Genomic DNA, 25,712 nt, shown 5'->3' with positions numbered 1-25,712 from the left:
GACCATTACCGTTCCATGAGTGTAGGCGCTGCTTTGAGCCGTCTTATGATCACGCTCAAACGGGAGAGTCCCCAGCCTAGCGAAGGAGGGAGAGGAGGAGTCAAGGGTGTGAAGCGTAGCATAACCATGTATAGTATAGTGTAGCAAAGGGGTCGAAAAGGGAAGTGAGGGATGACGAGCAGTGATGCGAGGGCGACGTAGATTGCAGAAGGTAAAGCATACCATAGCTATGTGAATCATAGCGTAACAAGAAGATTGGAAAGGGATGTGACGGCGAGGAGGAAAGAAACCTGGAATGGAAAAGGGTATAGCATATTGCCTCTGCAAGGCAAAATGGTTCAAAGAGGGATGGAAGCATTTATTGGGACGTCGCTGTGGAGGTACAGCCGCACCTTTGGTACATCTACTGGCCGATATAGCTCCAAACGCCGCTTTTTTGTTCTCGCACGACTCCTCGACACTCGCCTCGATAACACGATTTCTTTTGCTGCCCATACAGCAACGGCGTGAGCGCTTCCAGCGAGAAATGGATGCGTCGTTGACCACCATGCCCGTCTCGTGTCCTTGGCTCGTCCCTGGTGTTTCTGTGCAGCTGATCGTCCTAACTGATTACGAACTCGCCCAACGCACTGTTCCGCGCCTAATAAATAGCAGCTTCTAGTGATACAGACGTATCGCGCAACTCTCAAAGATGACGTTAGAGTGAGCGCAGCCGAAATTCTCAGCTCGTCAATTCGCATTTTAGGCTAGTTTTTTGGCGCCTAGCAAAACACACTGCCCTATACCAGAACTAGCTTAGACCTACGTCGCCACTTGTAGCCGGCCGTCAGCCAGTACTTATTTTGCCAACTGTCGACACGGCCACTTAGGTCATTTTGCAACGCTGCTCCCTCAAGCCCCTGTCGTGCGGCTTCGCTTTAGGACAAAACCTTGCAAGTTTACGTTCTAGGCAAACAAAAGGCCATCTTGTGCTGCTGTTTCTTGTTCTTTTTCCCTTAGCTGAGAGTTAGGGGTGAAAGCTTTCTGTAGCGATCCTCCGACGCTTCTTTGTCCTCCTTTCCCAAGAGTCAACTGCGTTTCACCATGAAGCGGTGGACCAGCATTTCCTTTAAAAATTAAGCACGTGTTCTCCACTCTTTTCTGCTGACCATTTCCTCGTTGCCCAGAGTTTATTTCCTCTCCCATACGGAATTCTTACACTTCACCCCGTTTTCTCTTCGCAGGTTCCCTTAAATGTTTGCGTGCCTTCTTTCTGCTTGCCGCGCACCACTTCTTACTTCTGAATGACCGTCAATCTACTATTTATTTAATTTGTGTTATTCAATCTATTATAATTTCCCGCATCTGCTAAACCGACCTACTAACATACTAATCACAAACAATTCATCTCCCTTCGCAGACACTGTATAGATCAGGTACGGCAGGCATGTCAAGCACGCCGCAGGCGGGTCGCATGCGGCTCGGGGACCCTTTGCTAGCGGCCCGCCACGGCCCGGCGCTAAGTTGACAAGCTGGTAGGGTGATCGCCATTTTCGGAAGCACCTCTCTGAGCAATTTCCAGTTCGGCTTGGTGAAGGTGGCAGTCCGGTCGAGGATGAATGATACAATGTGCGATCAGTAAAAAATGACTCTTGATAATTATTTGCATCGTTCATTTTATGGGAGCTGGTACAGCAACGCGCATAACGGTGTCAACCCGTTAACTGACAGCTTTAGTTGGGCATCCGCAACAGCCCCGCGGACGCTGGCTGCTGTTGGAAATGGCTGGCAGATAATTTCCGCAGAGCTGCTGCAGACGCCCGGCTAAAGCTGTATAATTAGTACCTACGAAAGCAGTACAGTCACCGTTAAAGGGCACACGTTGTCCGTGTCCGCAGCTTTATGAACATTCCACCCTCCAAGCGCGACTTCGAGCACGGAGCCTGGCGTCAACGCCACCGAAGATGCGCATTTTTGTTCGAACACAAGACTGCACGACAGCCAACTAACTTCTCTTCGTCCCTGAGCGCATCATTACAGGTGGCAGCCTTTTCTAGTGATCGTCAAAAGCTCCCTTCCCTCTCTTTCTCCCAAGAGTCCAGTGCGTTTCATCCGAGTCCACGGTGGAGCTTCATTTCCTTAACAACTTAAGCGGGATTTCTCCTGACTTCTCGGTGGACCGGCTCTTCGTCGCCCAGAGTTTCTTTCCTTTCACATTCGGAGTCTAGCAGTTCACGTCGTTTTCCTTCCTCGCTCCCTCAATGCTCATGCGCCTCTTTTTCTGCACTTACTTTTGAATGAACGTTAATCTACTGTTACATTTAAATAGGTTGTTAAATCTAACGTAATTTCTCGCATCTACTATACCGACCTACCAACAGACTAGTCAAACACCATTCATCTCCTTTCGCAGAGATTGTATGCATAAGATACGTGCTTCTGATTGTAACACATGAAAAATCCTTCAGCAGGCAGTGTCGCTGTAGTCAATGTTTCAAGTGGACTTTTCTTCCGCAAGGCAGAAACTCGTCTAGGCACTCGCTGCCTTGAGGAAGACAAGTCCACTTCTCGAAATCTTAGCTCCAGCGACACCCGGCTATGTTCAACGATTTCTCATGACTTCGAGCCTCCATTTACCCCCAAACTTCTGGTTTTTTTTGGACCACTGTAACACAGTGACATACTCACAATCACTTCTACGTAGAGGATGGAATGAATGGAGCAATCTGCCTACGTCGGTCTGTTAGCATGAGTAATCTTGCTATACTTAAAACTCAGTTACCCAGACATCACCTGGAACCTATTTGTGAATGTACCTTCTCACCTTGTGATCGTGTGAATAAGAACGATTCTTGAAAATTGTGTGCATTGCGCTGCCCATACTAAGTACACTAGTTCAAAAGTGTTTATCGTGAAATGTAATTGGTAAAATAAGATTAAATACTGAATGTGGTATATAAACGAGTTTTACAATATGTAATGTGTGGACCATGTGAATAGTGCTGCATGTGCATTTTGTTGCCAGTATAAACGCGATATTTGAAAATTTCCACGTATTCAGCTGCCACTCTTAACATGCACATCGAAAAAGTGTTACAATATAAACATTTATTGTGAAGCTAACACATTTCAGTTTTTATTGATCTTGCTCCGTTTTTCTAACTTTTGGTTTTGCCGTTATTTATGTAGCGTCTGCACTCTGCAATGTATTTTTGTTTTGAGAGCACTGTAAATATGTAAATAAATAGTAGTACAGAATATTATAGTTAATTAATTTTACTTATATATCCCGCGTCCATTTTTGATAGGGTGCGCATAACGGAATATTCGTCTCATAGGGTTTATTAGTTAATATCTACCAGGGACGTCTATTTGTTGCCCCAGCCATGAACAAAGTTAGCATAGCATGCTTATGGTCGAGCAATTATGCCTGCTCTTCCCATATTAAGATACAAATGACGCCTTTAGCACTGAAAAACCATGATGAAATTTTATTGCCAATAATGTTCCGTATATTTTCTTTAAATAATGGAGTTCAAGCTTCTATATGTATAATGTAATTCTCTTGAGGATGTACGGCTTCCGCAACCAAAACCTTTATTTGCTCACTGATGAAAATCATACGCGGGAATTCATTCCTTCTTTTCACCACTTTCGAAACAGTGTAGATGTCGTAGAATCTCAAGCAGATTTGGACCTTCTTGCTGTTGTATTAAGACATGATTTGTCAAAAACTTCAACTGTATCAACCAAATAGGCGCATAGAAGTTCGAAAATGAACTGGCAACATTTCGGTGGTCTTAGTATACGATGCTCTGGAATCCACATCGAACAGCGAAGCCATTCGCGCTTAGCGCTTGCTGTGGATTAAACAAGCGAATAAATGTAATCAGTATAGCGATGGTCAAAAACCGCGATTTTCTGCCGTTCTATAAGGCTGGCAGGGTTGCAGCCCAGACAGTCAGCTTCCATACCTAAATATGCATTTTTCGATTAAGGATAAATATTAAGCAATCACCTCTCTTGACAAAACCTAGCACATAATTGCCAACAAGGTTAAAATCCAGAGTTAACAACGAATAGAGGTTAAGACATGTACTAAATGTAATTGAGGTGTTTAACGAGACAAAAATATTGGGATGACTACAAGTAACGGCGTTGCAGGGGTCTCCGGAATCACAGTTCCGTGGTTAGTACTACACTTTAACTTCCAAGAGAACTCCTAGTGAATTTATTCTTGACCTTCTCCTGAATGGTTACGTAACTTATGTTTTTTTTTTGTAGCGGTTAAAGCGTTTCCTATTTCCGCTGCGCTTTTTCTTCGTTCATTAGTTATTAGGACTAAGGAAGATTCTTTTTTCTGCTAGTTTTGCTCTGCTATTGTTCTCGCTCTTTGGGCCACTACTTCTGTTCGCAAGGCTCGCGTTCAAAGACATGCTCACCGACTAGTAAGGCAGCAGCTAACTCCTTTAGCATCCAGCTTGACGTACCTCAGCAAAGCATTGCTCTAAGGAAAAGCGACTGCTGCAGCGAAGAAAGCGACCTCCGTGCAGTCTAGCGCTATCGCTTCAACAAAAACCGAGCGATGAAAACACAGCAAGTAGAAATGTATGATTCGTGTGCTATTCCATCGAAAGACAGCGGGCGGGCGCCCGCCCCCGGTAGTTCAAGGTACTCAGTCCCTGCCGCGCTCACGCAGCACCCCCCTTCCCCCCTCTACCCTATCTCTCTCTCCTTCCGAGACCCTCATAGGCCCTTCAAACGTCGGAAGACGGCCGGCGCATTTCCTCTCTGCTTGAGCCCCTATCGTCAGCTGCCCTCGGAGGTTTTTGCTCCCAGATAGAGCGTAAAATGCGCAGGGCGATGTTATCGCCCTTAGACATTATACCGAAGCGCCGACACCGACAGCAACGGCAAAAATGTGCCTGGAGTGTCCATATAATTGCTATCACAATAAAAGCTATATGTAAGCTGGAAGTGGGTTTATAATGAACGACGTCGGGTAGCAGGCAGAAAGCCGGCACAGCAAAAAACAGTACCACAGGCTCGGCGCCAATAGCTCGCGATCAGCGCTCGTGCATCGCACCAAGAGAGCGTCCCACTGGCGAATGCCTTGTTCCTTCCCCATTAAAAAGGAAATAATACAAGCTTATGAAACGGAATGATGGTCACGGGCTTCACAATAAGCACTCGCCTTATGAAAGGTCGCGTCATTTGACGAGGCCTAACCGAATGTCGACGCAGTAATTAAGACTGACTGCTCGCATGTAACTTGGGCGCATGAAACATACGGTTCAACCGCAGCTCGTGTGTGGTTCCTGTCGGCCCGTCGTGATAGTGCGGTTCTTAATGTGAAACGGGTTGTGCTCAGTCCTACCAGATAATTTAATTTGGAATGAATGCCCGATAAGTTAGTATTTGGTGTCCCTCTATCAACTTTCTGCGTTAAAATTTTACACAAAAGCGGATACAAGCAAAATGTGAATAAACGATTCCGAAACCTTGCACCTTCAATACAGCAACAAAAAATTAGGGCAGCTGCACACTGGAGCCAAGCCTGAAGAAACCGCGCAGCTGGGCGAGCTTTCTCCGCATACCAGCCAAGCTCAGCCTAGAGATAATCGATTAAGCCTTCATGTAGCCTCATGAGCACAGAGAGGGCTAGTTACGCCTCGAGAAGCCAAGTTCAGCCTAGGAAAGCCAAGTTGAGGCTCTCTCTTTCTAGTGATTTCTCTCTTTCTTTCTGTCTGTCTCACGTCCTTTCTTTCTTTATCTGTCTGCCTATTTTTTTCTGTCTGTTTCGTCCTCCCTATCTGCTTCTCTTTCTTTTTTCTCCGTATTATTTTCTCATTCTCTCGCCCACACCAACGCAATGAAATGGTTCCAATAAACGCTTATTGTGCTAGCGTGCCTGGTGTCACATTCAGGAGGCGGCCAGGTAAACAAGGGAACAGAAGAGGAAGATGCCAAGTGTAGCGTGACGTTAAGCCGAGAAGATAGAAGAAGTCGAAAACGAAGTGCAAGATATAAAACGTGAAGATAACGTGCGCAGAGGGCCCTGGGTGTGTTCGTACGTCAGTGCATGAGCTTAGGATGAGCGTCGCTGTGCCTGTGTTCCGGGCGCTCCGGCTCTTTCTCGTTCTACGGCATCGTACAGTAGCCACCGCCTGTTCGAGGACACGTCCACGGACCTGGACCAGCAACGCCTAGGACTCGCCATCGGCTTTTCTATTGTTTCTAGCTGACTGTTGTGCGGAGATCCGTGACACCTGGATAGCCGAGGGGTTACGACGCTCACCTTCACACCGTGTGTACCCGGGTTTGAATCCCGAAATAACGTGAGCTTCGGCATGTTGGTATTCCATCTTAAAACCTATAGCGCACAGAAAGGACAAGAGACTGAGGTATGACCCGGACACGGCCCTAGCTACCAACAAACGACTTATCTTACGAAGCCGTACAACTAAAAATATAGGAACCAGGTAGAAACGCTGACAGGCGCGTATTTACGAGATTAGAACTTTTAAAACATGTGAAAGATAGCTGAAGATAACAGAAAAGTGCAGTATCACACTTAGGGAATGCAATTCTTTTTTTAAGAGCTCAATTGAAAGCGCGCTTACGCACGTTTCCCCCAAACTAGCAATCTTCGCCGCCTCGACGATTTTCCGTGTTGTCTGCGCTGAGCTTCCTCCTTCTACACTGCACTGGGAATACATAAGGACACATCCGCAGTTCCTCCAGTGAACAGCGATATGACCTGCGCTTTCAGTCCACTCATTACTTGCGTGCTCACGCAGCCTGTCACTCGCGCACCTTCCCACTTCTCCAATGATATTTTTTCCCACAATACAAAGGAAGCTCATTTACCACGTTGTTCCAACACTGAATAAAGCTTTATTTGTGCTTTTTCTGGCAACTCGGCTTCTCGAAACCGCAGTAAGTAGCCTTGCACAGATTTGACAGCTCGCGTGGTACTGAGAAGATGATGCTTATGCATTTGCGTTATTGCCAATCTTCTTCAGCCTGTGTGAGAAGTGAATATATGTTAATATTGCGCATTTATTCTTCACTCGCTCCATTTCCAGTCAAGCAGACTGCTTATCCTTGCGGCCGCGTTTTACGGCGTTAAGTAGACCTTCGGAAACACCTGTGACAATATGCTGCGGAAAACCCGCCTTTTTGAGGCGGTCAGCTCGAGCCAAGGAGCTGGAACCACACTTCTGGGGACAAGAGCAGGAAGGCGCATTCGTTAAGGCTAATTTTGCGGTGGCTCGCTAAACCAGTTTAGAGTGGCCTGACGAGAAAGGCAGTAGAGGCTTATTGGCTTTTGGTTCCAGGCGCCATCTTGCGGCATTTCATGTGTACGTATGACTGCGTGAAAAATCTGTAAAATGACCTAGTACAACAGAAGCAGCAAAACACAGCTTAGCTGAACTTTAATCTAGTAACAAAAGGAAATATTCGACGTAACTAAACACTGTCATTACATTTGTGTTTTCTGATACGGCTTCTAGTTTCCTGTTTGCACGAGCCAGAAAAAGGTCGCTTAATATTGGCGAGTAGCCGCGAAATGTTCTTTTCAATCAAAACCAACAAAGCGCATTGGCCGCTACGCGCTATAGTGTCAGAAAGGGGGGCTTGCCAAAAGGCCATCTGTCTATTTTTACAGGGAAAGTTAAACTTGTTGGCATGTCAATGACCACTTTTCACCAAGAACTCCAAGGAAGTGATAGGTAACTTGAAGAAGCAGGGAGGTAGTAATCTGAACGCCTTCTCTGAAGACGGAAATGATTTATATTCTTCGCTGCCACATAATCAGTTACGAGTCGGTGTCGAAGAGGCTACTGACGCTTACGACGAACTGAAATTCGTTAATTACGTCTGCACATCTGCTCGGGGTTTTCTTGAACTGGTGTCCCTTATCTATATTCCACCTTCTGCAAGTTGGATGGTAATGTTTTCCTCCATAAACAAGAAATTTGCATTCCTTCCTCTATAGCGCCAATTTTGAGCTGTCCAAAAAAGAATTCTATTCCGAAATATAATACCAAGCATGACTTGACAAAGACGGTTTTTCTTGATGACCCGGCAATCTTCTCAAATTGCTTTCGCTGCCCTTTTATGCTGTCTTCATCTATCTTTCACAAGTTTTGAAAGTTCAAATCTCGTGCATATGTGCCTGCGTGCGTTGCTACCCCAGGCAGCACACGACGTCGGGCCGATATTGGTTTTACGGCGGCTGTGCGCGGCCCCACCTCGGGCCAGCGTTGCCAGCCTGGCGCCGACATCGGCGGAGCCGTTGACTTTTGCCGGCAAAATTGGGCCGATTTTGCTGCCTTTCAACCGGTGTTGGTCTCTCACCGGCAACATTGGGCCGAGTTATCCGGCCTTCTGCCGTCTTCCCGCCGATATCGGCTTAGCCGATTTTTTTCACCGGCAACACTGGGCCGAGTTTGCCGGCGTTTTGCTGTTCTTCCGCCGATATCGGCTTAGCCGATTTCTTTCACCGGCAACACAGGGCCGAGTTTGCCGGCGTTTTGCTGTTCCTCCGCCGATATCGGCTTAGCCGATGGCTTTCACCGGCAACATTGGGCCGAGTTAGCCGCCGTTTTGCCGTACTTTCGCCGACATCGGCCGAGCCGATGGTTTTCACCGGCAACATTGGGCCGAGCATGCCGTCATTCTGCCGTGTATCAGCTGACATCGGCGGAGCCGATGGCTTATCGACGATGTTGGAACTTTCTTGTCTGCCTTCAGACAGTTATACATGCCCTGTTGAGAACGTCCTCCTGCGTCGCGGCGCTCCAAAAGTCCTCGTCACCGACAGAGCTACGGCTTTTACGGCAGAGCTAACGCAAACCATCTTGAAATATAGCCACACAAGTCAGCGACGGACATCGCCCGCAGGCGAATGGCCTCATCGAGCGGCTAAATGGCTCGCCGACATGCTGGCAATGTACTGTACGTCGAACACATGACATGGGACGCCATAATACCTTCCGCACATAACCTGAAGTTAACACGGCAGTGTAAGAAACGGCGCACATATGACGCCGTTCAAACTAGTTCATGGAAGCCCCCCAACGACGCTGGACGCCGTGTTGCCGGCCGTCAGTGACGAGAATAACCTCGACGTTGCGCTCTACCTTCAGCCCGCCGAAGAAGCCCGGCAGCTCGCCCGCCTAGGATACAATCGTAATGCAATAGAGCATTAGGCGCTTGAATATTTGTAGCTTAAGCTGTAGAATACCGCTACATGGATTGCTGTACTAGCACAAATAACAAAGTTCAAATATTGTACCGTGCTAATGCCGCACGTACGACTCGGTGCGCGAAGTATCGCCGACTGAATAGCCTGCATTCTCTTATGAGTTCCTGCTATGACAATGACAAACAACTATCACTAGCACAGTCACTTTTCTACCAAAAAAAGGTGGTCTTTAGAAGAATAACTGACTGAAATTAGATGGCCACTTCATTTGACCAGTTGTTCAACGCTATCAAAAATGTTGCAACGTTATAACACATACCAATAACTTCATGCGCCAAATTCGAAGTACTTCTGTTTCGTAAATGTTTTTGCCACTGGTCGGCCGACTTCACTAATGTATCCAGCATCAAAATTCACCCAAACATTCCCGCACGAATGTTTTTAACGGAAGAAGTTTTATGTGAATACTAATTCTGTGCATAAATCGAGCCTGTCATCATATTTATAGTGCTATATCCTTTCAGCCGCTGAATGTGGGGCGCCAGCGCACATATACTACACGGACAGTTTCCGATCTCTGTGTTTACACATATTTACTCACGCGCGTGTTTGGGTGAAGCGTAACAAGCGCATTTGCTTCAGGGATGTCACATAATTTATGAAAATAGTAAAAAGCTCAGCAAGGCGTGTTGCTGAGCTAGTTGGTTCATTACTTGAGAAAAATAGGTATGGTGCAAAAAAGACCGGGCGAAGTTAAGACACGTTTTGTCGTTTGAATGTTTCCAAATCAACTAGCCCGCTGACCATCTTTAACGAACTGAGAAACACATGTTTGCCACGTGTTTGTCAGTTCGTATTTGCAGTTCGTTGCCGTCCATTTTGTGACATACATATCTTTTTCAAGTAAAAATCTCGCTCAACGATTGCTTCCCACGTGCTTTCAGAAACAGTCGCATAAAATTATTATTATGGCACGTGAAATACGATGAAAAATGCGGCTACAACGTGGTGTACGCAAAGTTTTCATGTAGCGACATGTGGCAACAAGTGATGCATTGAAAATTCGACGAACGCCTTTCTCAAACGGCATGCCCATAGACATGCTGGGGGGATCGCACACCACTGTGGTAGGCTGAGCCGTGCTTTCAAGAAGGGAAAATTCGCATTTTTTTTTTCGTCTTCTTCAACCTCTACCCCCCCCCCCCTCCCTCCCTTCCCCTCGTTCAGCGCCATTGTCGCGAAACTCGCTTGACCAGGCAGGGTAGGGTAGCCGTCCAGACGGAGGGACAATCGTAGCTGCGGGAGCAGGTTTTTTTCACTCCGACCAGCAGAATTCTTCAAGAAGTGCGGTGTGTGGACATGTGTGGTGGAAAGTCGAAATCGTGCACGAGACGGATACGCGGCAGCATTCCGGCATTGTTTTCGGCAGAGATCACCGCAGCGAGAAACCAGTGGCCCCCTGCTTCCATGTTGAACTCGCTCACCTCATATAAGGCCGCGTGTTCACTACTGTTACGTGTCATCAGATTTTTGTTCTCTTCTTATCGCGCATTCTCTATTGACCCTCGTGTTTTGTGTATTCTAATATGGTGCGCTTGCATTTTTTATTCGCTCGTGTTTTTAGCGATCCAACGGGCACACGTGAGTGGTTTTTATGCACGATTCCTTTCTGTTACAATCTTACCTTTAGATTAGAAATGCGTGCGTGTCTATCTTGTTTAGATGTAGAGTTCATGGGATCTTGTGGTACCGCTCGCAATGTTTCTCGCGTCGCGTGCAGCGGTTTATCCATCTTTTTGGCTCTTAAGATATCACTGAAAAATTGAAATTCCCGCTTAAAGGATAACGCTAATTTAATTGCCAGTCATGTGTTGCGAATGCCTACCGTTCCTTGGTGAACTTAATAAACGTGGGGGGGGGTGCTCCTCTGCTCGTAATTAGCTCACGCGTATACACAATCTTCTATTCTAGTTGCCACACTTAATCTCGCTTTTTCGGCAAGCCGCCTAACATTATCTTTCTTTCCTTCGGGTCCGTCTTTAATCCTACTTTAATGCTGTCTTCGTTTACATCTCCAGAATTTTTTTCGTGATTCGGCACCGTCGTTACTGAAAAGCGCGATATCGTCCACAAAACGCAAGTAGCTAAGATATTCTTTGTTAATCCTTATTCCTATTTTTGCCCGTCCTAGTTCTTTCAATATTTATAGTGAATGTGCCGCGCATAACGTTGAAGAGATTGTAACTCTTCGCATAGGCGTGCACACAGAGGGGCAGGGGGGCGGCCGGCACCCATAGTCACCTAAGAAGAGGTGGGCGCAAGGTCTGCCAAACACATTGACTTAATAGGGAGGGGGGGGCGCTGCGATGAACCTTCCCCCCCCCCCCACTCTCTCTGAAGGGGAACCCTGCTCACGCCTATGATTTTGCGCCTGATCCCATTCTCGATTAGGATTGTCCTGCTTCTTTTGAGGAATACGGTGGCTGTGGGGTTGCTTTAGATGTTGGCTACGGTATCTATAGATGTTTAGATATTCCTTTATGGCATAATTATTCCGGAACTGCTGGCGAGTGTTCATATCTGTGAATAAATTTGTGTTTATCACCTTGCAAATGTGTTGCTCCTTAATTTCTCAGACGCATGCGTAGTTGGTGCAGCAGGCCTTTCATCACCTTAGTTGTGTTGGAGACAATATTGACTTTCGTTCTCGGCCTTGCACGGTTCGACAGAATTGTGGGTCTTAATCGCACACTAAGACATCAGTGGAGCAGTCGTTCTAATTAGGAAGCATTTTTCGAATATGGCACCAACGGCAGTCGATGAATGTCGTTGGGCCGCGAATAGTCTATTTTAGCGCTGCTGACTTACAGTACAGTAACCACAGTAATACCGAACTGCCGTGGTCGGCACGCAGCCATTTTACTTTATAACACATGTATCAGCCTGGCTGATCAAGTTACTTTACGCATCGAGCAACTACCGCCGGTGTCTCCATATAAACTAGCTACGTGCCGACCACGACGGTACAGTACTGCCGTACTTAACGCACGGTAAGCCACCACTGCTAAAACATAATAACGGGTGTAAACGGTCACGCCGGCGGCTGCCCGACGTCGGCGGGGCCAACACCGCGCCAGCATCGGCTAGCATACATAGGCCCAATGACGGCTTGCCATCATCGGCTGAATAACGGCAGGCCCGTCTCGGACCGACGCTGGCTAGCCCACGTCGGCCCGAAGCCGGCAAGCCCGCATGGGCCCAAAGGCGGCTAGCCGACGTCGGGCCGATGCGGGTGAAAGTAGCGCGAGCGTGATTTGCCGACGTGGGGCCAATATTGCTGCCGTCATTTGCCGACGTTGGGCCGAGATCGGTCCAATGGCGGCGTGCTGCCTGGGACCTGGTTCGTATATTTTTACTTCTACTGCTTCACAAAATAAAATCATTCTTGGAAGTTAGCACCGTGTCCGCTTCTTACCTCAGTGTATTGTCATTTTGTGCGCTATAGGTGCCAAGTTTCAATTCCGCCTCGCCATTTATTTCTTGTTTTTCTATTAACTTCTCTTCTTCTCTCGTCCTCCATTCCTTCTTCCAAAGCGTTTCTGGGCGACGTATGATGACGTCATCACTCGACAGAGTTCTTGCTAACCCCAACGGAACAAGCTCCAGCTTAACCAGCTCCGCTGTGAAAATATTTTTAATATTCGGATTTTAGACACGTCTTTTTCCTGCCAAAACTTTAGTTGTCCTTGGCTGGGCATGAGTTACGTAATGGCGCCAGAAGGATTCACTTCCTGTGATGGCAGCTCATTGTAGGATGTGCGGTTTCGGTAGACTTTGAAAACTGTTTATGTATACCTATCGAGTTATGGACTCTGTGAACGTTAGGACCTGGTTGTTGACCATCGCCCGCCTTCATTGGAGTTAAACGGAGCGAGCGCAAGCCAGCGCAAGCGTGCCCTCGTCTTACTCCTAGGGGTTCCGGGCAGGCGACTGCTCACGTGTCCGAAAGCGTAAGCGCAAGCGAGCGCGAACGAGATGACAGTAGCGGAGGAAGGAGCGGAAGGAGCGAAAGGAGCGATGCGAGTGCCATCACCAGAGCACAGCGATAAGCACACGCTAAGCTCCTGACAAGAGCACAGCGATGAGCGCACGCTAAGCGCCTGACGAGCACTTGACGTGAGCACAGCGGAGAGCACGCGGGCGCAGACGGCGCCAGCAAACGCACGCGGTGCGAGCGCCGCCTCAAGACCCGAGGTAGTGCGCACGCTGCGCGCGGATGCAGCGAATGATGCCACTCTGGCCACTCTTTCCCTCCTCTTCAAGTGAGACGAAGCGAGAAGTACACCGCTCCATTTTTGGTTTCTACATATACCAACGCCCCAAACCGTCTCCTCCTAGGTGTTTTTGCGGCGATGCTATTCGCGGCGAGATCGACCTATAGGTGGCAGCACCGTCACCCCGCTAGTGTGGATACTGGTTTCGTGTGGTGTGTGTAGAAGTGCACGGGGCTTCTGTTTTCACATCGTGATTTTGTGTTCCGTACCCGCAGAAAACTCTCCGTTATCGATGGTGAGGTTTTGTTCGGTGCCACAATGCCGCACATACTGCACAGAGCCAGGGATAAGCTTCCATTTTTATCCCACCGATGCGGAACGTCGCCGACTGTGGCTCGTTAGGCTTCGTAATGGCAAGACGCCTTCCAAGTACGCGATGGTGTGCAGCAAGCACTTCAACGACGGTGAATTCAAGCGTTCGCAGACGAGAAAGAATGGTGAGTAGTCAGCGGTAACTTCACTAATGCTTGCATTTATATGCTTGTTGCTGCTGTGCACTACGAGCGCGAAGACGGTCGCAGTAAGCGAACGCTCGGGGAAGCTTCCCTGTGCTTTGATTTTCGTACATTTCCGCAGGAAAATTAAGCAATAATGAATCTAGAAAGAAGAAAATTAATTCATGGAATTTATTCTTTGTCATTCATGTACCGTTTGCGCTGTGAATGCGAAGTTTGTTCGCGCTCGGCTATGAGTCTGTTTACACGAGAGTCCCCGAGCCCTTTTTGTAGTTCGCATGATGCATGATCTGGTGCATAGTAAAGGGTATCGTTTTATGAGCCCTCACTCACCACGTAAGCGATGAAAATGCGCGAGCGAGTTTATCGCCACTGCTGATCTTGATGAATATATTTTTCTCGCTCGCTGTCTTTTTTAGGGGTTTTCGCGGAAGAGATTGAGGCCTGACGCAGTTCCGACACGGAACTTGCCAAAGCGCAAATTTGACAGGCATAAGCAACCTCGCAAGTATACGGGTGTCGTTGTATACATTTCGCCACAAGTTATAATTGCGCAAGGCAACTCAGTTTTGCGATTTCCGTGTCATACCATTTTCTGTTCTGTTTAGGGGACAATTTAAGTACCGAAGTGTCAGACGTGACTGGACAGAAATATTTCTCTGCAGTGCGACCAGGACCGTACACAACTAAAGCTGGTCGCGTAACCTATAAACGACGGCCCCGAAATTATACACCTAACCATAACGCGCAAGTGCATGAGAGCCTTTTTATTAACCACCGAGCCGCTAAAAGGCTACATTCACATGAGATTTAATACTTCTCATCTTTAGGATAACGTCAAGTGCACTTTCCAATGCGCTTAAACCACAGAGCGGCACCTACACTGATATGACTCTCGTGAACGGACGGTACGACGACCGCACACAGCACTCTCGACAAGTGCACTCACTGATCTTATTACAGTACATATACAGCCGATCAAGGCCAAATGCTTCTGTACATCGTGTTAGGCATACGTACGAGCGGTTAAAGTTGCACCAACGCAACAGAACAAACCGCGTTTTGGGGCCCTGCATGACGTACGCGCGCATGCAAACACAACGCGGCTAGCAGACGACGCATGGAGCAATCCATACTAGGCGCGCTTCAGCCAGTAGCCGCCAGGCGGCGACTCCGCTCGACCTCGCGGCCAATAGATGTTGTACGGCCTTATGAGATACTCGAATAGTCCTAATTAGGTATTACACGTGGGAAGTACGCCCCTCATAGCATGACACTTGGGTACTACGTACCTACCGAACTAGACTGTCCTATGTTCTCTTACGGTGGACCTATTGACACTTTTCTGTGTTTTCAGGGTATATGTGACGCTTTTAATTAGGTTTTGATTAACTATCAAAGGTGCTAACGAAATATTTCCTTCGCTCAACGTAATCATCGTTGTGCTATCTATCCTATAGAACCATTCACTAGAACAACTACTACCTTTTATTGTTTTCTTATTGCCCCGGATTTCGTTACATCTTTAAAGCGCGGAGCACATTAGGAAACCGGGCTATCGTATGCCGTCATTCCATGTCGGCGCTTGTCGTCATGCAAGCGAAATCACGTATAACCTAGCCATGCATAGTATAGTACAGGAAGGGAGCAGTAGAGGGAAGTGAGCGTGAGGTTGATGGAAAGGAGGAAAGGAGAGTAAGGCCTAGCATAGCCATGTACTGCATCACGCAGACGAAACCATGCTTAGCACAGCGATTGATAGCATCATGTAGCAAGGGGGCGGGAAAGGGTACTGAGGGTGAGAATAGATCTGAGGGTTACAAGGATGAAAATAAGGAGGGGAGAAGGTAAAGCATAACCATGTGTCATATAGTATAGCAAATGGTGGGAAAGGGAAGTGAGGGGGAGTGACGTGAGCATGATGAGGAGGAAAAGGAGATGGGTAGGGCCTATCACAGCATAGCTGTGTAGAGTTCAGCATAGCAAGGAATTAGAAATGAAAGTGAGGTTGAGGAGGAGAAACGCGAGGGTGAGGAGCAGGGAGAGGAGGCGGGGGAGGGTAAACAACAGCATAGCATTGTGTGGTGTAGTATAGAGAGGAGTCGGAAAATGGAAGTATGAGTGAGGAGGAGTGATTTGAAAAGGACTCGGGGCAGGTATAAGCATTGCATAGCCATTCATAGCACAGTATAGCAAGGGGATGGGAAAGGAGAGTGAGGATGAGGAGTAGGGAAATGAAAAATAAAAAAATCACAGCATATCCACGGAGTGAATGATGATGAGTGGGCGAAGCTGCGGAGGTCCATCGGTAAACCGTGAATCTTCCGTGAATGGGCCTTTTTCAGGTCTGAACAGCGCCTCTAGTGGAGATCGCTGAAATCGAAACTGAGGGTCCATGGCCTCCGATGTTGCCCGCCGCGTGCCGGTAGACATTCTCGGAGGCCTGGTATTTTTCGGGAAAATTTGCAAATCTTCCACGCCAGGTGGCGCTCAGTTCGCTCCTGTCGCCACGCTTTGACCCTCAAAAAACATGGCGCGCGTGTCGTCACCGCCGCCGCGCATACGCAGACTACCCTTCTGAAAAAGGCCCATTCTGCCCAGTACATCATCACCGACGTGAGATCGGGCGCGTTTATACTAAAGGTTCGATGAGTTATGACGACTTGCAGCTCACTTTAATTTTACATATACGCTGTGAATTTTCATTGTTTAGAAAACCATTGCTTTGGAAAACATCTGGCGTCTTTCGTTAAGCAGCTGGCGTCTTTTCGTTTTGCTTTAGAAGCATCTGGCGTTCTTTCGTTTTGCTTTTACAAAACATCTGGCGTCTTTCATTGGTTTATTTCATCAATCAACGGCGTTTTGAACAAAATTTTTATTGTTTATTCACGCACAGGTGAAATCTCACCAGGCACTACCTTGGAGGTAAACAATGGCTGTTAATGGGAATGAGTGACAGAAGAAGTCGGCTTTTAGCCAACACTTACACTTCTACTTCTACTATCGTTTCCTACTGGAACATGCCAATGGCTGCTAATGGGGAATGAGAGACAGAAGAATTCGGCTTTTAGTTAACGCGCACGCTGCGAATTTTTTATTGTTCAACAACGCACAGGAAAAATCCCCCACCGGCACCACCTTGGAGGTCAAAGCGTAAGACTGGTTACGCACTACGACTACTACGACTACGAGGGACGAACGGGTGCTGCCTTAAAGGAGCACTGACACAAAATTTCGAAGGCGAGATAATGAGTGAAATAGATGTATGTGGAGCCGTACACAACGTCTACGAAATATCAAGGGCCAATATAGCCTAGAACATATTTAAAATCAATTTTAAAGTACATGCCGCGCGACTGAGCGAGATGCGGGCGCTTCGCGACGCCGATATCAACGCGGGGTGTGTGTAAACAAACCTACGTCACGAGTTTGTGTTGGCTGGTGGCTGGTTGTGCCGTGGTACCTGCCATTTCTTCCTCCGTGCCTGCGGCTTTGCGTGTGCTAGTTGTGTTCTCTTCCGCTGTTCGCTCGTCGTGCCCGTTGGCAGATGTTATGGCCCGCTCACGCTAGCGGCAAGCCTGCCGCAACGGCGCGGTGCCGCAGAACGTCGGCCGTCGCCGCACGCGCGAGAGCTGTCCAACTTGCACGGCAAGCTTCGCCGGCGTGGCATTCGCGCCTCCGAAAAACATGGCAGCACTGCCAAAAGCGCTTGTCGTCCACTTCGAATCTATCAAGTGGCCGCCGTGCGCGCTGTAACGTGTAAGTTCCGAACTGATGCTTCCATTTGCTTTAGATTCAGGTCCTTAAGCTTCGACAGCAATGTATTCGTCCCGATTCGGCGCCGTTTTTGCGAGCCATAGTCAAATAATCCATGCTGTAAGCTTAGCGAGTCGAGATGGGCGCTTCCGAATGCTCGGAGGACATAGATTACGCGTTTGTTAGTTGTTTCTAATCCTCCATAGCTGGCGCCACTTGACCTGGTTCGGCGCCCACCGCATCCACGCTCGCGCGCCGCCTACGTCACAATTTTGCGTGTTCACGTGGCCAGCTGTGTTTTCCCGGCCCCAGGAGGACGCTGCCTAGCTCGGTGCTCTTTGAAACCGAAACTGCGACTGGGCGCTCTAAAAACGTCTCTAAATAAATAACCGTCGCGCACTCGCGCAAACGAGGTTTGCAGCCGTGATAAGTGGATCATAAGCTATCTATTGCAACAAAAAAAACAAGGTGCAAAATTTTTGTGTCAGTGCTCCTTTAAGGAGCTTCGCCCCTAAAAGCGCACCACTGCATCACAAATGAAAATTTCCTGTGCCGCCACCAACGCCGAGAAGGCTGCACGTTTGGAACACCATGGCCTGCTTGCCAGTGAATACGAGCGTCATTGAAAGGCGGTCGAATCAGTGCTCCGCACTTGCGACACTTTTCACATTGAGTGAACAGCATTCACTTTTTTTTTTTTTTTTTTGGGGGGGGGGGGTGTTGGAGGGGTGTCATTAGAGGTCAGCCTCTCCGCTATATCCCTATGTCGCTAACAGCTAGCGCCATGAGACTCAACCAGTTGCACTTAAATTTCTTTAGCTGATCTCATTTTGTGCTACTATACGATGGCAATTTGGGCAAATTTTTATCCTGAAAAAGACCACACGACGAATGCAATCATACGAACACTGCCCTAAGTATAAATGTTCTGTTTACTTTACTACCATATAAATGGTTTTCCTTTGATTCAGCTTCACCGCAGTGAGTTTTCGATTTTTCTGTTTGTCCTTTGCTACCTTGCCCCAGTTAGAGGTCTTATACGCCTGGAAACTACAGTAACCAGTGTTGGCAATATTATAGTGGTTACGGAAACGAAAAATTAGGGCCACATATGTGTACTCGCGGCGTAAAATGGAAAGCGAACAGCGAAGCGCGTCGCTGAAGCATTAACAGCGGTACATTGCGCGCCGGCCAGTCATGACCACTGAAAGGCGCGCACATCCGGCTGGGCATCACAGCGCTATCCCCCTTAAGTGCAATATTTTAGCTTCTCCACTAGTTCTGATATATCAAAGGCCGATAATGATAATAAAAGTAAAATAATGCTATTGAACCGTTAGTCGATTTGATTCACCGCAAGTCGATTTCGTTCATACTAATTACCGCAAAAAACATCTGTGTTCACTGCAATTTCACTTTGGAATGATTTTACCACCACCTATTAAATCTCTTGCTTCTCTTGCAGTTTTAAAAATGATCCTAGACATCACAACCTTAAATAACTGTACTCATCTCCCAGTTGTACGATCGACTTTGTTTTTCACTCTCTTACCTGTAACTTGAGTTTCCTCTTTCTGTGTTTTTTTTTCAGGTTTTTATTGATGTGAAGTGAAATGTCTTATCTAATACGTTTTGATTTTGCCAATAATTGCGTTCATTTACTGTGTTAGTTATTGCCATCAATGTTTGCATAATTGATCGGCGGTCCCACTACAGTTCTCTTACTTTGGGACCCTCGCACGTATATATGTGATCTTGTAATACTTTTTTCGAAACCAATAAAACTCACTTCAGTTTAATTGAATTGAATGTATTCTTTCTTTGTAACGTGCACAGATGCCGCCTGCACTTCGATACGGGAATAAAAGCGAAGCACTGCAGGTCAAACAGCCAAAAGCGCTGGGCCCGCCCACGCAGGCAGCCGTTATCATGACATCAGACCTAAAACAAGCGAAAGTATCGCACTACAGGCCTAGTGCGCCTCAGCTGATGGCGCCGCTGTTCTCCGAAGCTGCAGCGCTAATGCAGCGAAGTCCAGCATTTAGCCTCGGCTCTCTTATCGACGCGTAGCTCGAAGTTAGTTTGGTGCGAGCAACGTCGGTGCGCGACAGTGGCAAGGCAAAACGAGTCCCGCTTGCTGCTTTGCTGCAACGGACGAGCGTCTGAAGTTAGCAACGACTTGTGTCTCGCTAATAACATTTGTTGCGTGAGCGAACTGCCCAGTGCCGTCGGACACGCGGGTGACAAGGCTCCAATAGGACATGCACTCAGGGGCGGGCAGACTTTTCCTGGTATATATTCCGGTTATATACCTGCTTTGTGAAGCTTAAATTTAGAACATTACCTTCTATCGCCAGCCTGGCGCGTTCGCTTGTCCCGTGATTGGCGCGGATTAGCCGAAGTATGCTCTAGTTGCTTGTGTTTATTTCCCATGTTCGAATTCTTAATATAAAAAGACGACCACACTAAACACCCGCCCTGTATTATTCGTGCTGCATATTTCCACATATCCTAAGAAATTGGCGAGGCTTGCAGTAAGCCGCGCAAAGCTTGAAACAGCAAAACTGGACGATTCTGAACACCACTCTGGTTGCTTCTAGGTTGTTTCTAGGCCTTAGCTAGTTGATTAAGGTTTTTTCTAGGTTGCTGCTACATCATTACTAGGCGTTAGCTAGGTGATGCTAGGTTGTTTAGACGTTGATTCTCAGCGCAGAAAGGTTCGAGTGAAACCACAGACAATCACAGATACGTCACGGACGTCGAAACTGAAGAGACAGAACCTCGTGCTAAAGCCTAGTTCGTACCTCTCATAGATCTACGGGCAAGTCGTCGTTGGCGTAGGCCTTCCATCACTTCGGGGTCTTCTCTCCGCCGCCTTTGCAGTTCCTGTTACCTAGTATTATCTCGTTGTACGCATTCGGTATATTCGGCTCACCGCCGTAGCTTCGCAGCGATTTGTTGTTGGGCTAACTGCTGCTTTCTTCATTTCCAGGGGACCAATGGTGAGTAGTGGGATTTACCCAATTTCTGTTACGCATTTGTTGGGCTAACGCTGCCTTCTTCATTTTTAATGAGCCAGTGGTAAGTAGTGGGATTTACCCAATTATTCTTGCACATACCGGTTTACGATGATGATAGTTTTTGCCTTCATTTTTAGTGAACAAGTGGGGAGTAGTGGGATTTACCCAATTTCTATGGTACATACGCGTTCATTATGACAGTCTTTTTTGTTCGTCGGACAAGGAACTATTTCTAAACAGCTTCGCTGGTAAAATATGTTCTCGCAGTGTGCACACTTATGCGGCAATAGTTTGCAGAAGGAAAGAAGTGTTAATTTCAAGGGCTCGCTTTTCTTTTGTTATACACAATATTAATGAGTACTAACAGACACTAATGCCAAGGAGAGTATAGGGGATGTCATTAGCAGTAAATGTAAGGTAAATGTGAAGAATGAAAAGTGGACGAAAAGATGACTTGCCGCGGGCAGGGACCGAACCTGCGACCTTCGAATAATGCGTCCGATGCTCTACCAACTGAGCTACCGCGGCATTATGTTGCCATAGTTTTCAAGGTCAATACATAGTATCATGACTGTTGACACAATTTGACAAGGTGAAAGCGCTGTTATTGTGCCCAGGCCTTAGTTTATCCTCACTAGAAGTGCGCTTCAAGTAGAAAACAGCGCTACGAGACGGGACAAAGAAAGGGCACAAACACGGCGCTGACTATCAACCAAATATGCTTTTATTCCGGCGGCGAGGCATGTGTTAGCCTCCCCTCGATTTCACTGCTTGCGAAGGAGATAAAATTTCTGTCGAGTTAAAAAAAATTTTTGCTGCCTTTGCGCAGGCTGACCGGTTTTTCTGGTGTTTTTGTTATGCTTTCTTTAGTCATGGTGGAGTATAAATATGCGGACTGGTGGAATAAAAGCATATTTGGTTGATAGTCAGCGCCGTGTTTGTGCCCTTTCTTTGTCCCGTCTCGTAGCGCTGTTTTCTACTTGAAGTCATGCACCAACCAGCCCAAATCCGTACCCTACTGCAGAAGTGCGCTGTTTATTTTTTCCATGGTTCAGTGCCAAGTATCCCAATCTTCACTCCTAAACAGAGTAGGTGCGGTTAATCAAGACCTTGCTAACGTTCACAACCCTTTTAAAGTGTACTTATAATGATAACTTTACTGACATCAAAAAATACCCACATAATGGTAAACATGGCAAGAGTACACTTCTGGTGGTGTTTCGCATTTTTTTTACATCCGTTTGTTTTTCGCCCTGTGCACACGAAGTGAAATGCTCACAAGGAAATACTTAGCAGCATCTCAATTTTGTATTTATTTCGTGTTTTGACAAAATGTCTGCAATAAGGATAGTCAAGTGCGAATCTTCGGTAAGACATTCGTTTTTATATATACAGAAATCTTGGTGGACTTCTTTTTTGTGTAATTTTCAGGAATACACTTCTGGCAAAGCAGCAAGTGTTGCTTGCCCACCAGTCTGTGTTCAAGTCAAGTGTATTGTGGGCATGAGTGTCGGCAGGATTTTGTCTTGGGGGTGCAAGGCGGCGTAACGTGTCAGCCTGGTGAGCAGGAGAGCATTGGTGTAGCTTGGGTGGGGTCAAGTGCTGGTGTGTCTTGATGGCGGCAGGTGCCATTTGTGCAAACGCCTGCCGACACCCATGATTGTGGGAACACCTTGATGTGCCTCACTTTACGCTATGTCGAACAGCTCATACATCTTACCACATTTAGGCCAGCACTGGTATTGATGCAGAGTGTTATGCGCAATACTGCGTGCAACCTTTCTGATATCATGTGCATTTGAAAAATTCGCATTGTTTAAAAAGACGCTGAGTGGACCCAGTGTTATTCAGCAAACATAAGTCTTAACAGGGGCAGTTGGGCGAGTTGGTGTATATTCATAGTTAAAGAGGGTGCAAAAAATCACAGCACAGAGAAATGAAGGGGACAGGATGACGCGCTACTAGCAACTGAAGTTTAATCAAAACCACAGAAAGATGTAAACACACAGTACGAAAAAATTACAAGACTAAACAATCACACATCCACAGAGGAATGAAGGGGGCAGACAAGACTATGCGCTACTAGTAACTGAAGTGTAATCAAAACCACAGAAAGATATAAACACACATGACTAAAAAAGCCGCACATGTTCAACTTCAGTTGTTAGTAGTGTGTCGTTCCGTCCCCTTTGTTGCTATGTGTTCCGATTTCGTTTTCATGTTTTCCTTACCTATGAACTGAACTCCTGACTGTTTCCCAGTCTCTATATATGTGTGGTCAATTTTTATTCATCCTCATGGCATATCAAGTCCTAGGATCCAATTTGCAAAGCGACCAGTCACTATTTACAGGAATTTTTTTATTTAGTGCCTGTGATTGCCTGTGATTGAAGTTGACGTTGCAGCCATGGTGCTTGGATTATTTTCAATGTGGTAATTATGCGTAAGCCATCAAGTGAGGAATTAAGGATGAACTTTTGAGTTACAGATGGCACTAGCTAGCATAAAAACATTGAAGCATGGCTGTACTTGTTATGCATATTAGAAGTATTGGTACATTGCAGTCATCCCTATCGGAAAAAACAGCGTTTCCAGTGCCTCCCAGTGCCTTTCAATGCACTGGGTGGCACTGGAAACGCTGTACAGTGTGTCCCAGTGTACTACAGCGCGCTGGGAGGCACTGGGACAAACTGTACAGCGTGGCCAGTGCCGCCCAGTGCGCTGAAAGACGCTGGGAACACTGTACAGCGTGGCCCAGTGTCTTACTGCGCACTGGGAGGCACTGGCCACGCTGTACAGTGTCTGCTCGCACACTGGGAACACTGGCAGCACATTGGAAAAAACTGGGCGCGCTGGGTGGAATTGATATAAGATTTGGAATTGGGTCAGGAGAAGTCGAAAGAAAAACTTACGGCATATCTTGAAAATATTCTATTGTGTGTCCTGCACATGTGCCGGACACACAATAGAATATTTGCATATCTAGCTTTAGTTTTAGTTAAGCGACGGAGGTTTGTATACGCTAAAGCAATCATCTGTCGAACGCCCACGCGCGCACTTTCTCTGAAGTGTGTGATCAAGTGGCGTAAATGTAGTTCATATAACTGCATCGAAACAACTTATCATTCGCAACACAATATGACATTAGTATTAGTCTGATGATAACATCAACCTACTCTAATAGCCAGTCCTTCCATATAGGCTCGTACCGCTGAAAGCCGCACGTCACCGGCAACAGTGAGCCAATGTAACGCTCAATGTCGGCGTGTTTAGCTTCTGATTCATGTAGTCGAAGGTGCTAATATGGCCTCGCTTGAATAGAGTATGATCGAAACTACATTCGAACAGTTATTAGATTCTTCGTACTTGGATATCCACGTTCTTCACAGCGATCGTGGCGCACAGAGTACAGCTCTAAGCCTAACGTTCGGTTCGGCTAGGATGAACTACTGGGGCAGTATAGTACGCGGAACGTAAACAAAAAGGACAGAAAATGTGTTCAAACGCGTGATGACAACTATAGCCTTCAGTGTGCAGGTCACACGCACATTTTTGTTCACGTAGGTATGGCTGACTGCTTAGCGAGTCAGTGCGATTGCCGCAACACATCTGCGGTTACGCTAATATTTTTTGCGGCAAAACGGGCCCGATAGACGTTCCGATCCTAGGCAGCACATAAAAAACAAATTAACTACCTTCCCTTAGGTTCTCGCGAGCACGAAGAAACTGAAATCTACGTTTCTAAACGAGAAAAATGAAAAAAATATTGGCTCTTAATTGAGTGCCGCGAAGCTGAAATAGAACGTAAGCGCCACTTCCCTTTAATGTACAGAGAGCATGTCCCCCTACATCCTTTATTATTTCTTGGGGTGAAGCCTTTATTCGACAGTAAGGCTGTATTAAACTACATAAACGACGTCGCATTGAATGTTATAGTGCCAAAAAACTCGTAGCACACCCTCTCTAGAGATGTTGCTGCTGCGAGTGTCATACTTTGTGTAGCACGCGCCTTCAGACCCTTCTAAACAAGGGCTCTGCTAAGGCAGTAGTGCTCCCGGTTATATTTTACAAGCGCCATGTATTATCTGTAATACACAATCATTATTTACGCAACTAAGTCCTCTTTAGTATACCACTAGTCATCCCCATATTTTATTACCTATGTCTTTCACACTTTTGCACCGACCCATTTTAGGCCCATTTACAGCCATGTCACATCTACATCCTTGAACTTCTTCTAATTAGTTTCCACTAACTTCTATTGAAATGGCGCTCTTTGGCCAAGAGTGGCCCTTGCGCCAATAAAATCAATCAATCAATCAATCAATCAATCAATCAATCAAATATTGGCTACCGGAGGTAGTTATAACATGGAAAAAAAAAGCGACCGTCTCTCGTCTTCCATGTGTGGTGCAGCGGTAACGTGTCAGACTCGGGATGTATGCTGCGTCGCGGTGGTGGGTTCGAATCCCGCTCGCTGGTGCTTTTTTTTTTAGGTTTTTCTTTTTTTTGGCGCAGTGCTCGCTTATCAGCCCTAATTACGATCGGGGTATGATCACAGCTTTTAGAAACCATTTAAAAGCCCGATTTCGGCCCGTTACGGGTGGCCCAGTGTGCAGTGCGCCAGCGTGCCTCGTGCAGCGTGCCAGCGTCAGGGGCGTAGCCACGTTAGGGCACACCCGGGCCCGTGCCCCCCCTCCCCCCGAATTTTTTTTTTTGCCATAGCATACAGAGCAGAAAATGACACTCGACCACATCTGCCTGCTCGTCCCCACTACAGATCAAGGAGGTGCCCCCCCCCCCCCCCCGAAAAAAATTTCTGCCTACGCCCCTGGCCAGCGTCCCAGTACCCAGCGCCACACTGGTCCAATAATCAGGCATGGCACTGGGACAGTGCCACTGGGTTTTCCGATAGGGATGTGATTATGCCGACAAGTTCCCAAGCACACTTCCA

At 47.0% G+C, this 25,712-nt stretch overlaps 1 non-coding gene across 1 annotated transcript; it reads right to left on the bottom strand.

Moving 5' to 3' along the window:
- Window positions 1-21,213: 21,213 nt before the first annotated feature.
- Window positions 21,214-21,286, bottom strand: Trnam-cau (transfer RNA methionine (anticodon CAU)). Its single transcript has one exon. It is a non-coding gene; the product is annotated as a tRNA-Met (tRNA).
- Between the last annotated feature and the right edge of the window lie 4,426 nt (window positions 21,287-25,712).

The sequence above is a fragment of the Rhipicephalus sanguineus genome, chromosome 2 (assembly GCF_013339695.2).
Source record: "Rhipicephalus sanguineus isolate Rsan-2018 chromosome 2, BIME_Rsan_1.4, whole genome shotgun sequence".
Classification (NCBI taxonomy): Eukaryota; Metazoa; Arthropoda; class Arachnida; order Ixodida; family Ixodidae; genus Rhipicephalus; species Rhipicephalus sanguineus.
The sequence above is the reverse complement of the archived record's forward strand: the minus strand, read 5'-3'. Positions and strand labels throughout refer to the sequence as shown.